Genomic DNA, 10,244 nt, shown 5'->3' with positions numbered 1-10,244 from the left:
GAATAGTCTCAAAGTATTCTTAAGAGTAATGTGAGGGGCCAAAAGGAGCTGAATACACAGCCTCTGCTTCACCGTCTGGTCAAACTAATAGTATTCCCAGACTCTTTTGTGGGCCTCACAAGGGGTTATTCAGAAAGAAAAAAAGTTGTTAATGTCCCACCATTTGCCGTAGCTTCCGAGGTCTAAGATGTTCATTCCCCAGGTTCCAGGTTCTCCCTCTACCTCCACAGAATCAGTGTCTCATTCCGGTACCTATAATCTCACCTAAATTCTAGTCGCCCTCTACTTTTTTCTAGACATTCTATATCTAGTAGAGCCAGGTAAAATAGAGACAAGAATATTTACATAAAACTTAACCAGAACTAAGTTGGAGTCCCATAACTGCTACTAGGCTGGGATGCAACTCAGAGTGTACACAAGCCAGGCTGGCCTAGAATTGCAGTTATGGGAAAGAAAGACATTTCACCCAGGAATTATTAGCATGAAATTCCAAATTTGAGAAATAGATTCCTAGATCCCCCAACCATTTCATCCTTATCCCTGGAGGCAGTCAGGAACAGATAATCCCCTTTTAGAGAAAAGCATACCTACTCAACAAATTATCTAACCAACATGTGTGGAAAAGGAGGGAACATCATAGAGTTGGCCAGTTTTAGTAGATGTGGTGATAAATGCCAAAAAGTCAGATCTCAATTGGTCTGAAAAGCCTAAAAGGTGGGACAGATTAGCTTCAAGGGACACATGGTATGGCTGGAGTCAGCTGACTGTTATGCTGAAGATGTCAACAGTGGTGACTGATATCTCAAGAAGTGGGCTAAAAGTCCACTTCTGGTTATTCTGCTAGGTATGGTCTAGGAATTGTTCAACCATGAGACAAATAGGTCAACTTTCACCAGCAACCCCAAGTCTGGCTTGCAGTATTAGACTCTGTTAGACACAGATTTAGGCTCAATCTGCAGCTTGATTGTGGTTACTCTCTAGAAAACAAACACTTACCATGGACTTCTAGATGAGTGGCCCATTTAGATCAGCATCTGAGATTTTTCCGGTTTGCAGCCCTAAAGACATTCAGACAGTCTACGGTTTCCATTGTAGATAACCAAACAGATAGAATATGGGCAATTACCCCAAACCCTGAGTTCTGACCTTTGAGAGGAGCAACCACTCATTTCAGGTTCTGTATGGCTGGCACAGGTTAAACAGCCACAGCAGCCCAGTGGACATCATGAGGTTTCAGCTTTCCTGACTCATCTGTGAACCAGGACCAGTCATACAGGAAATGCTCAGTCAATTGGGGGCCCCACAGAGACAGCAGCTTTGCTTCAGACGATAGAAGGAGGCACAAAATTTCAACCAGCTGGGGATGCCCTAGCCCGCTATAGGTCAAACTTAGTTTGTCAGGAGTTCTGTAGCAAGCTCTTAACTGACTTTCAAATCAGCATAACCAGTAGTAGTGTCAAGATGGCTCTGAGTCCAAAAGGCCAAAGAAAACCTCTAGGTGGAGGCTAATCCTTTACTGGAGGCTCTAAATGACAAAATACAGATTTTCTTGACTTCAGGATGAATTGATCAATGCAAATCTCCCCAAATATTTTCACTAAACCTTAATTGGAAAGTAAGACTCCAGATTTTGTAACCCTCACTAAAAATAAATCTCTGATTTTTTCACCTGGGATCTATGTATGTGTGTTGGAGCACGCCTTTACCAATCAGCGTAAAGTTACAACTCTCCTTACGCCTCTACTTTCTACTTGTGCAGAGTTTAAAATACAGAGGTGAGAGCTTAGGGTTTTGTGGGCCTTTGGCTAAGCGTGTACCTGGCCCTGAGCATCCCCATTTCCCCATTTTCTTCTTGATCCCGAAGACCATTATCACAGTCCTCATTCCCAGCAGCTTTTCCTCCTAGAGCTTTTTGGCATGATTATTCTTAGACCCAACTGATATCCTTTGTTCCTGGTGGACTGGGTAGTTCATTTCCATTTAAATGCTTTTACAAACATTAAGCTATCGATTTAAGATTTCTCCACTTTTTAAATTAAGTAATGCTGCTTTTAGCTTTCCAGGACTTCAGGGTTATAAAAAAGGAAGAATATAATTATTTTATACCAATAGTATGAAAAAGAGACTGGGATGACTATATTAATAGCAGAAAAATAGACTTAAAAAGTTACAAGAGACAATAAGACATTATATAGTCATAGAATGCCATTTGGCAGAAGATATAAATAGTTTAAACACTTACATACCTAATAATAAAACATTTAGACATAGAAAGCATAAGTTGACAGAATTAAAGGGACAAATAGGCAGGTCTAAAATAATAGTTGAAGATGTTAATACTCCACTTGAGTAATGAATAGAAAAATGAGATAGATGATAAATTAGGAAATAGAGGACTTGACTAACTCAATGAACCAAGTTGATCTAACAGATATATACGATATACTCCATCCAACAAAAGAGAGTTCACACTCTTCTCAAATGCACACGGGGAGTTCTCCAGGATGGGCTGTATAGTGGATCTCAGATTAAATCAATAACAGATGAAACGCTAGAAAGTTTACAAAATTGTATAAATAAATTAAACAACCAATAAGTAAAGGAAGAAATCCAGAGAAGTAGAACATACTTACAGAGGAAGAAAAATGAAAACAAAACATATCAAAAGTTATGGGAAACAGCAAAAACAGTGCTAAGATGAAAAGTTTGCAGCTAAAATACATTTAAAAAGAACAAAGATTTCAAATAAATAATAACTTTATCACCTAGCAAATTAGAAAAAACACCAAATTAGATGCAAAGCAAAGAGAAAGAGGAAATATTAAAAATTTTAGCAGAGATAAATGCAATAGAGATTATACAAACAACAGAATTCCAAAAAACAAAAGTTCATTCTCAGTTCTTCAAAAAATTAACAATTGGCAAACTTTCAGCTACACACACAAAAAATTAACAGCATATTCACATACTAAAATGAGAAATGAAAGTGGGACATTAATACTAATTCGAAGAAATAAAATGTTTTAAAAAGTGTACTGTGAACTATGATAGGATGATAAATTGGAAAACCTAGATAAAGTGGGCAGATTCCTAGTTATACAAGACTTGATTACAAAGAAATACAAAATCTGAATAGATAAAAATCTGCTAAGGAAATGGAATCAGTAATTAAACACCTCTTCATGAAGAAAAGCCCTTGTTTTGTTGGCTTCACTAGTGATTTAGATCAAGCATTTAAAGAAGAAAAATCCTTTCCAAAGTCTACCAAAAAACTGAAGAGAGCAGTTCCAAACTTATTCCATGGTGCCAGCATTACCTCATACTAAAGCCAGACAAAGAGACTACAAAAACACATAGACTAATATCCCTTATGAACATGGATGCAAAACTACTCAGCAACACCCTAGCTAAATACATTCAGCAGTATACTAGCAAGATTACACCCCACAACCAAGGGGAATTTATTATTGGAATGCAAGGAAGTTTTAGCATTTGGCTGGTTTCAGTGCAGTGGTGTTTACAACTAATTGATCACAACCAGTATAGATTTCTTTATTCTTTTTCCAGTCTCACTGGTTCACTTAGCTAGCCTTTCTTAACAAAAGTTTTAGCATATGAAAATTAATCAATGCATATGCCACATTAACAAAATTTTTAGAAAACTTTATCTCATTAATACAGAAAATGTATTTTACAAAATTCAAAATATTTTATAATAAAACACAATAAATTATGAATAAAAGAAAATCATCTTTGTAAAATTCACATATAAAAACTCACAGCAAACAACATGTTCTAGAGGAAAAGACCAAAATTCTTTCCTCTAAGCTCAGAAGACAGACAGAATGTCTGCTCTTGCCAGCCACTTTTATTCAACAGAGTATTACAAGTTTCATTCAGAGAAATTTAAAAAGACAATGAAATAAACTGCATCAAAATTTGTACAGAAAATATGTTCTTTTATGTAGAAAATCTTAAAGATTCCACACAAAAAATATTAAAACTAACAAATTCAGCAGAATAGTAGCATACAAATCAACATAAAAAACTGTTTTATGTAGTAATATGAATAATATGAGAAGGAAACTCTGAAAACAATTCAATTTACAATAGCATCAAAAGAATAAAATACTTAGGAAGTAACCAAGAAGTAAAATGCCAATTACTTTTGTGTAGATATAAAAAAATCAATTTTTAAGTTTATGGGGAATCTCAAGGGGCCCTAAATTGCAAAAATAATTTAAAAAAATACCAAAGTTATAGAAGTCACACTTAATGATTTCAAAACGTACTACAAAATTCCAAAATAGGATGCTACAAATAGACTAATGGAGTAATATAGAAAGCCAATATAAAAAACCCTCATATATATGGTCAAATGATTTTTATGGGAAATGAACTGCCTTTACAACAATTAGTGCTGGAGAAATTGGGTACCCACATGTGAAAGAGTGAAGCTGGACCCTTAACTTATACGATAAGAAAAAATTAACTAACGGGATCAAAAACCTAAATGTAAGAGCTAAAACTACAAAATTCTTAGTATGAAATGTAGGTAAAACATGTCATAACACTGGATTTGGCAGTGATTTTTTTTTAACAGGACACCAAAAACACAAGGAACTAAAGACAAATAGATAAATAGGACTCTATCCAGAATATAAAAAGAACAATTCAGCAATAATAAAACAAACTACTTGTTTAAAATATGGGTGAAATACTTAGACACTTCTCTAAAAATTATGTGAAGTGGGTAATAAGTCCATGAAAAGGTGCTCAACAAAATTAATCATTAGTAAAATGCAAATATAACCCCAAATGATATATCACTTAATACACATCAGCATAGCTACTACCAAAAGAAAACAAAACAAAACAGAAAATCAAAACAACACTTGTGTGTTGGTGAGGACGTGGAGTAATTAGAACCCTTGTACGCTGTTGGTGGAAATGTAAAATGCTGCAGCTGCTATAAAATAACAGCATAGTAACTAAAAAATTTACACATAAAATCACCATATGATTCCGCAATTTCACATCTTGGTATGTAGCAAAAGATGTGAAAGCAAAGACACAAAATAATACACGTACACCTAGGTTCACAGCAGCATTACTCACATCACCCAAAAGGTTTTTGAATTACCCGTGTTGTCTGAATTATCATCAATGAATAAATAGATAAAATGTGATTTATAAATACATTGGAATATTGTTCAGTTATGTAAAATAAGGAAATTCTGACACATAGTACGTCATGCACGAACCTTAAGGACAATGTGCAAAGTGACATGAGCCAGTCATAAATGGACAAATACTGTATCATTCCACTTATGAGATACTTACAGTAGTTAAATTCTGGCAACCCAAGTAGAAGAGTGGTTCCTAGGAGCTGGAGGGGGAGTCACAGGGAGCTTTTATTTAATGTGCATTGAATTTTGGTTTTGGAAGTTGAAAGAAGGTCCCTATGAATGGGAATAATAGTTGCAAAACAATGTGAGTGTAGTTAATTTTTCTCAGCTGCACACTTAAATTAGCTAAAATGGTTAATTTTATATATACTTTACCACAATGTAAAAAATATTTTTAAATAACCAAGCTATAGCTATCTGCAACAGCATGAATTAATATCATAAATATAAAGTTGAATAGAAGAAAGTAGATGTAAAAGTATACATATTATATAATTTCACTTATATAAAATCCAAAAAGTGAACACAACTGAGTTCTGGCTTCCAGTAATAATGAAGTAGACTAGTTCGTTGAATAACTATTTCACAGATAATTATAATAAAGCTTAATAAAATACTATATTTTGCTATATAGAAACGCACACTGTTTAGAAGAACTGAAGATTTTACTATGGCCACTGTAGATAGATAAGGATTGGGGTTTAAAATCTATTCAAAAACTAACTCCTCTTAAAATAATAGTTTTCAAAAGAAATACAACAGAATCCAGCAGTCCCTGTAGTTCCTATTACACAATTTAAAAATTCATGAGATAAGTTAAGAAGCATGAAAATGTAATCGATTCACAAGATAAAAAGCAGACAATAGAAACTATTTCTCAAGAAGTGCAAGATGCTCTAATCAGAGTAAGATTGAAAGAAGCTATTATAAGTATTCTCATGGGGGTAAAGGAAAACAGTCTCATGACAAGTGAACATATGTGTAACTGTGGCACTCCCAGTCCTTTGATCACAGGGCTGCGGGACTAAGGAAGGAAATTGAAATAAGTTTTCTTGTATTAGGCTGACTTGTCCCAGAGGCAGCAATAGGCACAGCCCAGACCCAGGAAAAGTCTTGGTAATAGTTATCTAATGTTGCGCTGGAGGCTCTCCCAACACTCCCCCAACACAGGGAAAAGAAAAACAAATTTCCTTTGTTTTATGAATGAGTTTATAGATTCTTGTTCCGGTAATTAGTGACTTCAAGATTCTGTTTTATCTAAGAAGTACACTGAAAGTCATGAGAAGCCTGAGTAGGCTGAACTGCAGCTCACCATAGTGAGGGTTATAGGATAAGCAATGCCCGGGAACCTAGATAATGGACATGTGTGGTTGCTTGGCAACAGTCATGTGCAATCATGTCTTTTTCCTGCCTCTGTATTCCTGCTTTCACGCCACTGTAAGTTTGCTTTCAAGCCAGCCCACCCCCTTTGTGAAGTGTGTATAAAAGTCAGGTGCTGTCTTTGTTCCAAGCCCAGTCTTTTTCAACGTGAGTCAGCTGTCCTGAGTGCACTCAATAAAGATTCTCCTGTTCAACCCGAGATCTCTCTGGTCCTCCTGATCCGCAACAGGATAATTCCAGCATGACCAGGTTCATGGGACAGTGCACGGCACTGAAGGAAAGTGGGGCACGAGGGGGTGCTGGCTGTGAGCACCTCTTGGGCTTGCTGGGAGATGTAGTCTTATAAAGACTCCCAGCCCCTTGATCACAGGATTGCAGCACCACAATCCCAACATACAACGGAATCAGGACAGTGCACGTCACTAGAGGAAGTGGTATATCTGTGCATGACTCGCTGGGCTTGCTGGAAAATGTTATCTCATGAGCACTCCTTAGTGAACAGTGCGCGTCACTGGAGGGAAAAGGCGGCTGTGCAGGCCTGGCTTTTCTTGCTGAGAGATGCGGTCTAATAAACACTCCCAGCCCTTTTGTCACAGGGCTGCAGGACTACATTCCCTCATGCACGGAGGAAGAGGCGGGTTATTTGTTACTCGCTGGGCTTGCTGGAGATGTATTCTCATAAACCTGCCCTTTGCTCACAGTGCTATAAGACTACAATCCCAGCATGCTTGGGGGCTCACGGACATTACCCTTCACTGGAGAATGAGGGGAAGGGTTGTGCGCAACTTGCTGCGCTTCCTGGGAGATGTAGTTTCATAAAGGACTCTCAGACCTTTTGTCACAGGGCTGCAGGACTACAATCCCAGTATGTATCAGGATCAAAAAAACAGTATCGGGATCAAAAACAGGATCAGGGACAGTGCGTGTGCCTGGACCGAAGAGGCAAAGCTTTGTGCGCCTCCTTTTGGCCTGCTGGGAGATGTAGTTTCATAAAGTCACCCAGACCTTTTATTACAGGGCTGCAGAACTACGATCCCAAGTATGCACCAAGATCAAGGATACTGCCGTTACTGGAGGATGAGGCGGGATTGTCCACGGCTCGCTGGCTTGGTGGGATATGCATTATCATAAACACTCCCAACACTTTGGTCGCAGGGCTGCAGGACTACAATCCTAGCCAGCACCGGGTCAAGGAAATTGCGCGTCCCTGGACGAAGAGGCAGGGTTATTGCTACTCGCTGGGCTTGCTGGGAGATGTATTCTCATAAACCCTCCCAGCCCGTTCGTCACAGGGCTGAAGGACTGGACTTCCAGTCCAGCATGCACTGGGCTCAGGGAGCGCGCACGTCACTGAGGAAGAGGGAGGGCTGTGCGCTTCTCGCTATGCTTTTTTGGGAGATGTAGTCTCATTAACACTCCTAGCCCTTTGGTCATAGAGCGCAGGACTGCATCCCAGCATGCACCCAGCTCAGGGACAGTGCGCCGGTCACTGCAGGAAGAGGCAGGGCTGTGTGCACCTCCTGGGAGTACTGGGAGATGTATTCTCATAAACACTCCCAGCCCTTTGCTCACAGGGATGCAGGACTACATTCCTAGTATGCACCCAGCTCAGTGACAGTGCGCTAGTCTAAGGAGAAAGAGGCAGGGCAGTGTGCACCTTGCTGGGCTTCCAGGGAGATGTAGTCTCATGGCCTCTCCCCTGCCCCTTTGGTCATAGTGCCTATAAGACTACAATCCCAGCATGCTTGGGGCTCATGGACAGGCCGCGTCACTGGTGAATGAGGGGAAGGTTGTGCGCACCTCGCTGCGCTTGCTGGGAGATGTAGTTTCATAAAGACTCAGCCCTTTTGTCACAGAGCTGCAGGACTACAATCCCCAGAATGCATCGGGATAAAAAAAGGTTGCGTCACTGGGAAAAGATGAGGGGCCTGTGTGCCTCTCCCTACGTTTTCTGGGAGATGTAGTCTCCTGCCCTCTCCCTGCCCTTTGCTCATAGTGCTATAAGACTACAATCCCCAGCATGCTTGGGGCTCACGGACGTTCCCCTTCACTGGAGAATGAGGGGAAGGTTGTGGCGCACCTTGCTGCACTTCCTGGGAGATGTAGTTTCTTAAGACTCTCAGACCTTTCGTCACAGGGCTGCAGGACTACAATCCCAGTATGTATCGGGATCAAAAACAGTATGCGTCACTGGGAAAAGCTGTGGGGCCTGTGTGTCTCGCTAGGTTTTCTGGCAGATGTAGTCTATAAACACTCTTGGCCCTTTGGTCATAGGGCTGCAGGACTACAATCCCAGCATGCAGTGAGTTCAGGGACAGTGTGTGTCACTGGAGGAAGACGTGGATCTGTGCTTGCCTTGCTGGGCTTGCTGGGAGATGCAGTCCCATAACCACTGTAGTCCTTTGGCCACAGGGCTGCAGCACTACAATTTCAGCATACATCGGGCTCAGGGAGAGTGTGCAAGTCAATGGAGGAAGAGGCAGGTCTGTGCGTGCCTCGCTGGGCTTGCTGGGAGAGGTAGTCTCATAAACACTCCCAGCCCTTTCATCACATCACTGTAGGACTACAATTCCAGCATGCACCAGGCACCGGGACAGTCTGCCTCACTGGAGGAAGAGAAAGGGGTGTGAGCGCCTTGCTGTGCTTTCTGGGAGATGTAGTCTCATTATTTCTCCCAGCCCTTTGGTCACAGGGCTTCAGGACTACAATTCCAGCATACACCGTGCTCAGGGACAGCACGCGTCACTGGAGGAAGAGGTGGACCTGTGCTCTTCTCGCTATGCTTTTTGGAGATGTATTCTCATAAACACTCCCAGCCCTTTGGTCACAGGGCTGCAGCACTACAATCCAGCATGCATGGGGCTCAGGGAGCGTGCGCTAATCAGTGGAGGAAGAGGCGAGGCTCTACACGCCTCTCTGGGCTTGGTGGGAGATGCAGTCTCATAAACACTCATAGTCCTTTGGTCACAGTGCTGCAGCGCTACAATCCTAGCATGCACCAGGCTCAGGGAAAGTGCGCGTCACTGGAGAAAGAAGCAGGGTTGTGCGCGTCTCGCTGGGCTTGGTAAGAGATGTAGTCTAATAAACACTCCCAGACCTTTCATCACCGGGCTGCAGGACTACAATCCCAGCATGCACCCGGCTCAGGGACAGTGCGCACTACTAGAGGAAAAGACTAGGCTGTGGACGCCTCCTTCTGCTTCCTGGACATGTAGTTCATAAAGACTCCCAGAACTTTCGTCACAGGGCTGCAGGACTACCATCCCAGTATGCACTGGGGTCAGAACAGTGCGCGTCAGGGGAAAAAGAGGCGGGGCTGTGTGCATCTTCTTAGGCTTACTGGGAGATATATGCTCATAAACACTCCCACCCCTTTGGTCGCAGAGCTTCAGGACTACAATCTTAGCATGCACCTGTCTCAGGGACAATGAGTGTCACTGGAGGAAGAGACGGGTTGTGTGCGCCTCCCTAGGCTTGCTGGGAGATGTATTCTCATAAACACTCCCAGGCCTTTGGTCAAAGGGCTACAGGACTACAATCCCCAGCATGCGCCAGTCTCTGGGATGAGGCATAGCCCTGGAAGAAGGGGCAAAGTGGTACACGCCCCACATAATACGCTGGGAGCTGTAGTCTGTTAACTGCTCTCAGCCTGTTTGTTGGTAGGCTTTAGAACTA

Source organism: Nomascus leucogenys, unplaced genomic scaffold (genome assembly GCF_006542625.1).
Source record: "Nomascus leucogenys isolate Asia unplaced genomic scaffold, Asia_NLE_v1 000657F_136776_qpd_obj, whole genome shotgun sequence".
NCBI lineage: Eukaryota > Metazoa > Chordata > Mammalia > Primates > Hylobatidae > Nomascus > Nomascus leucogenys.
Note: the sequence above shows the minus strand (reverse complement) of the source record.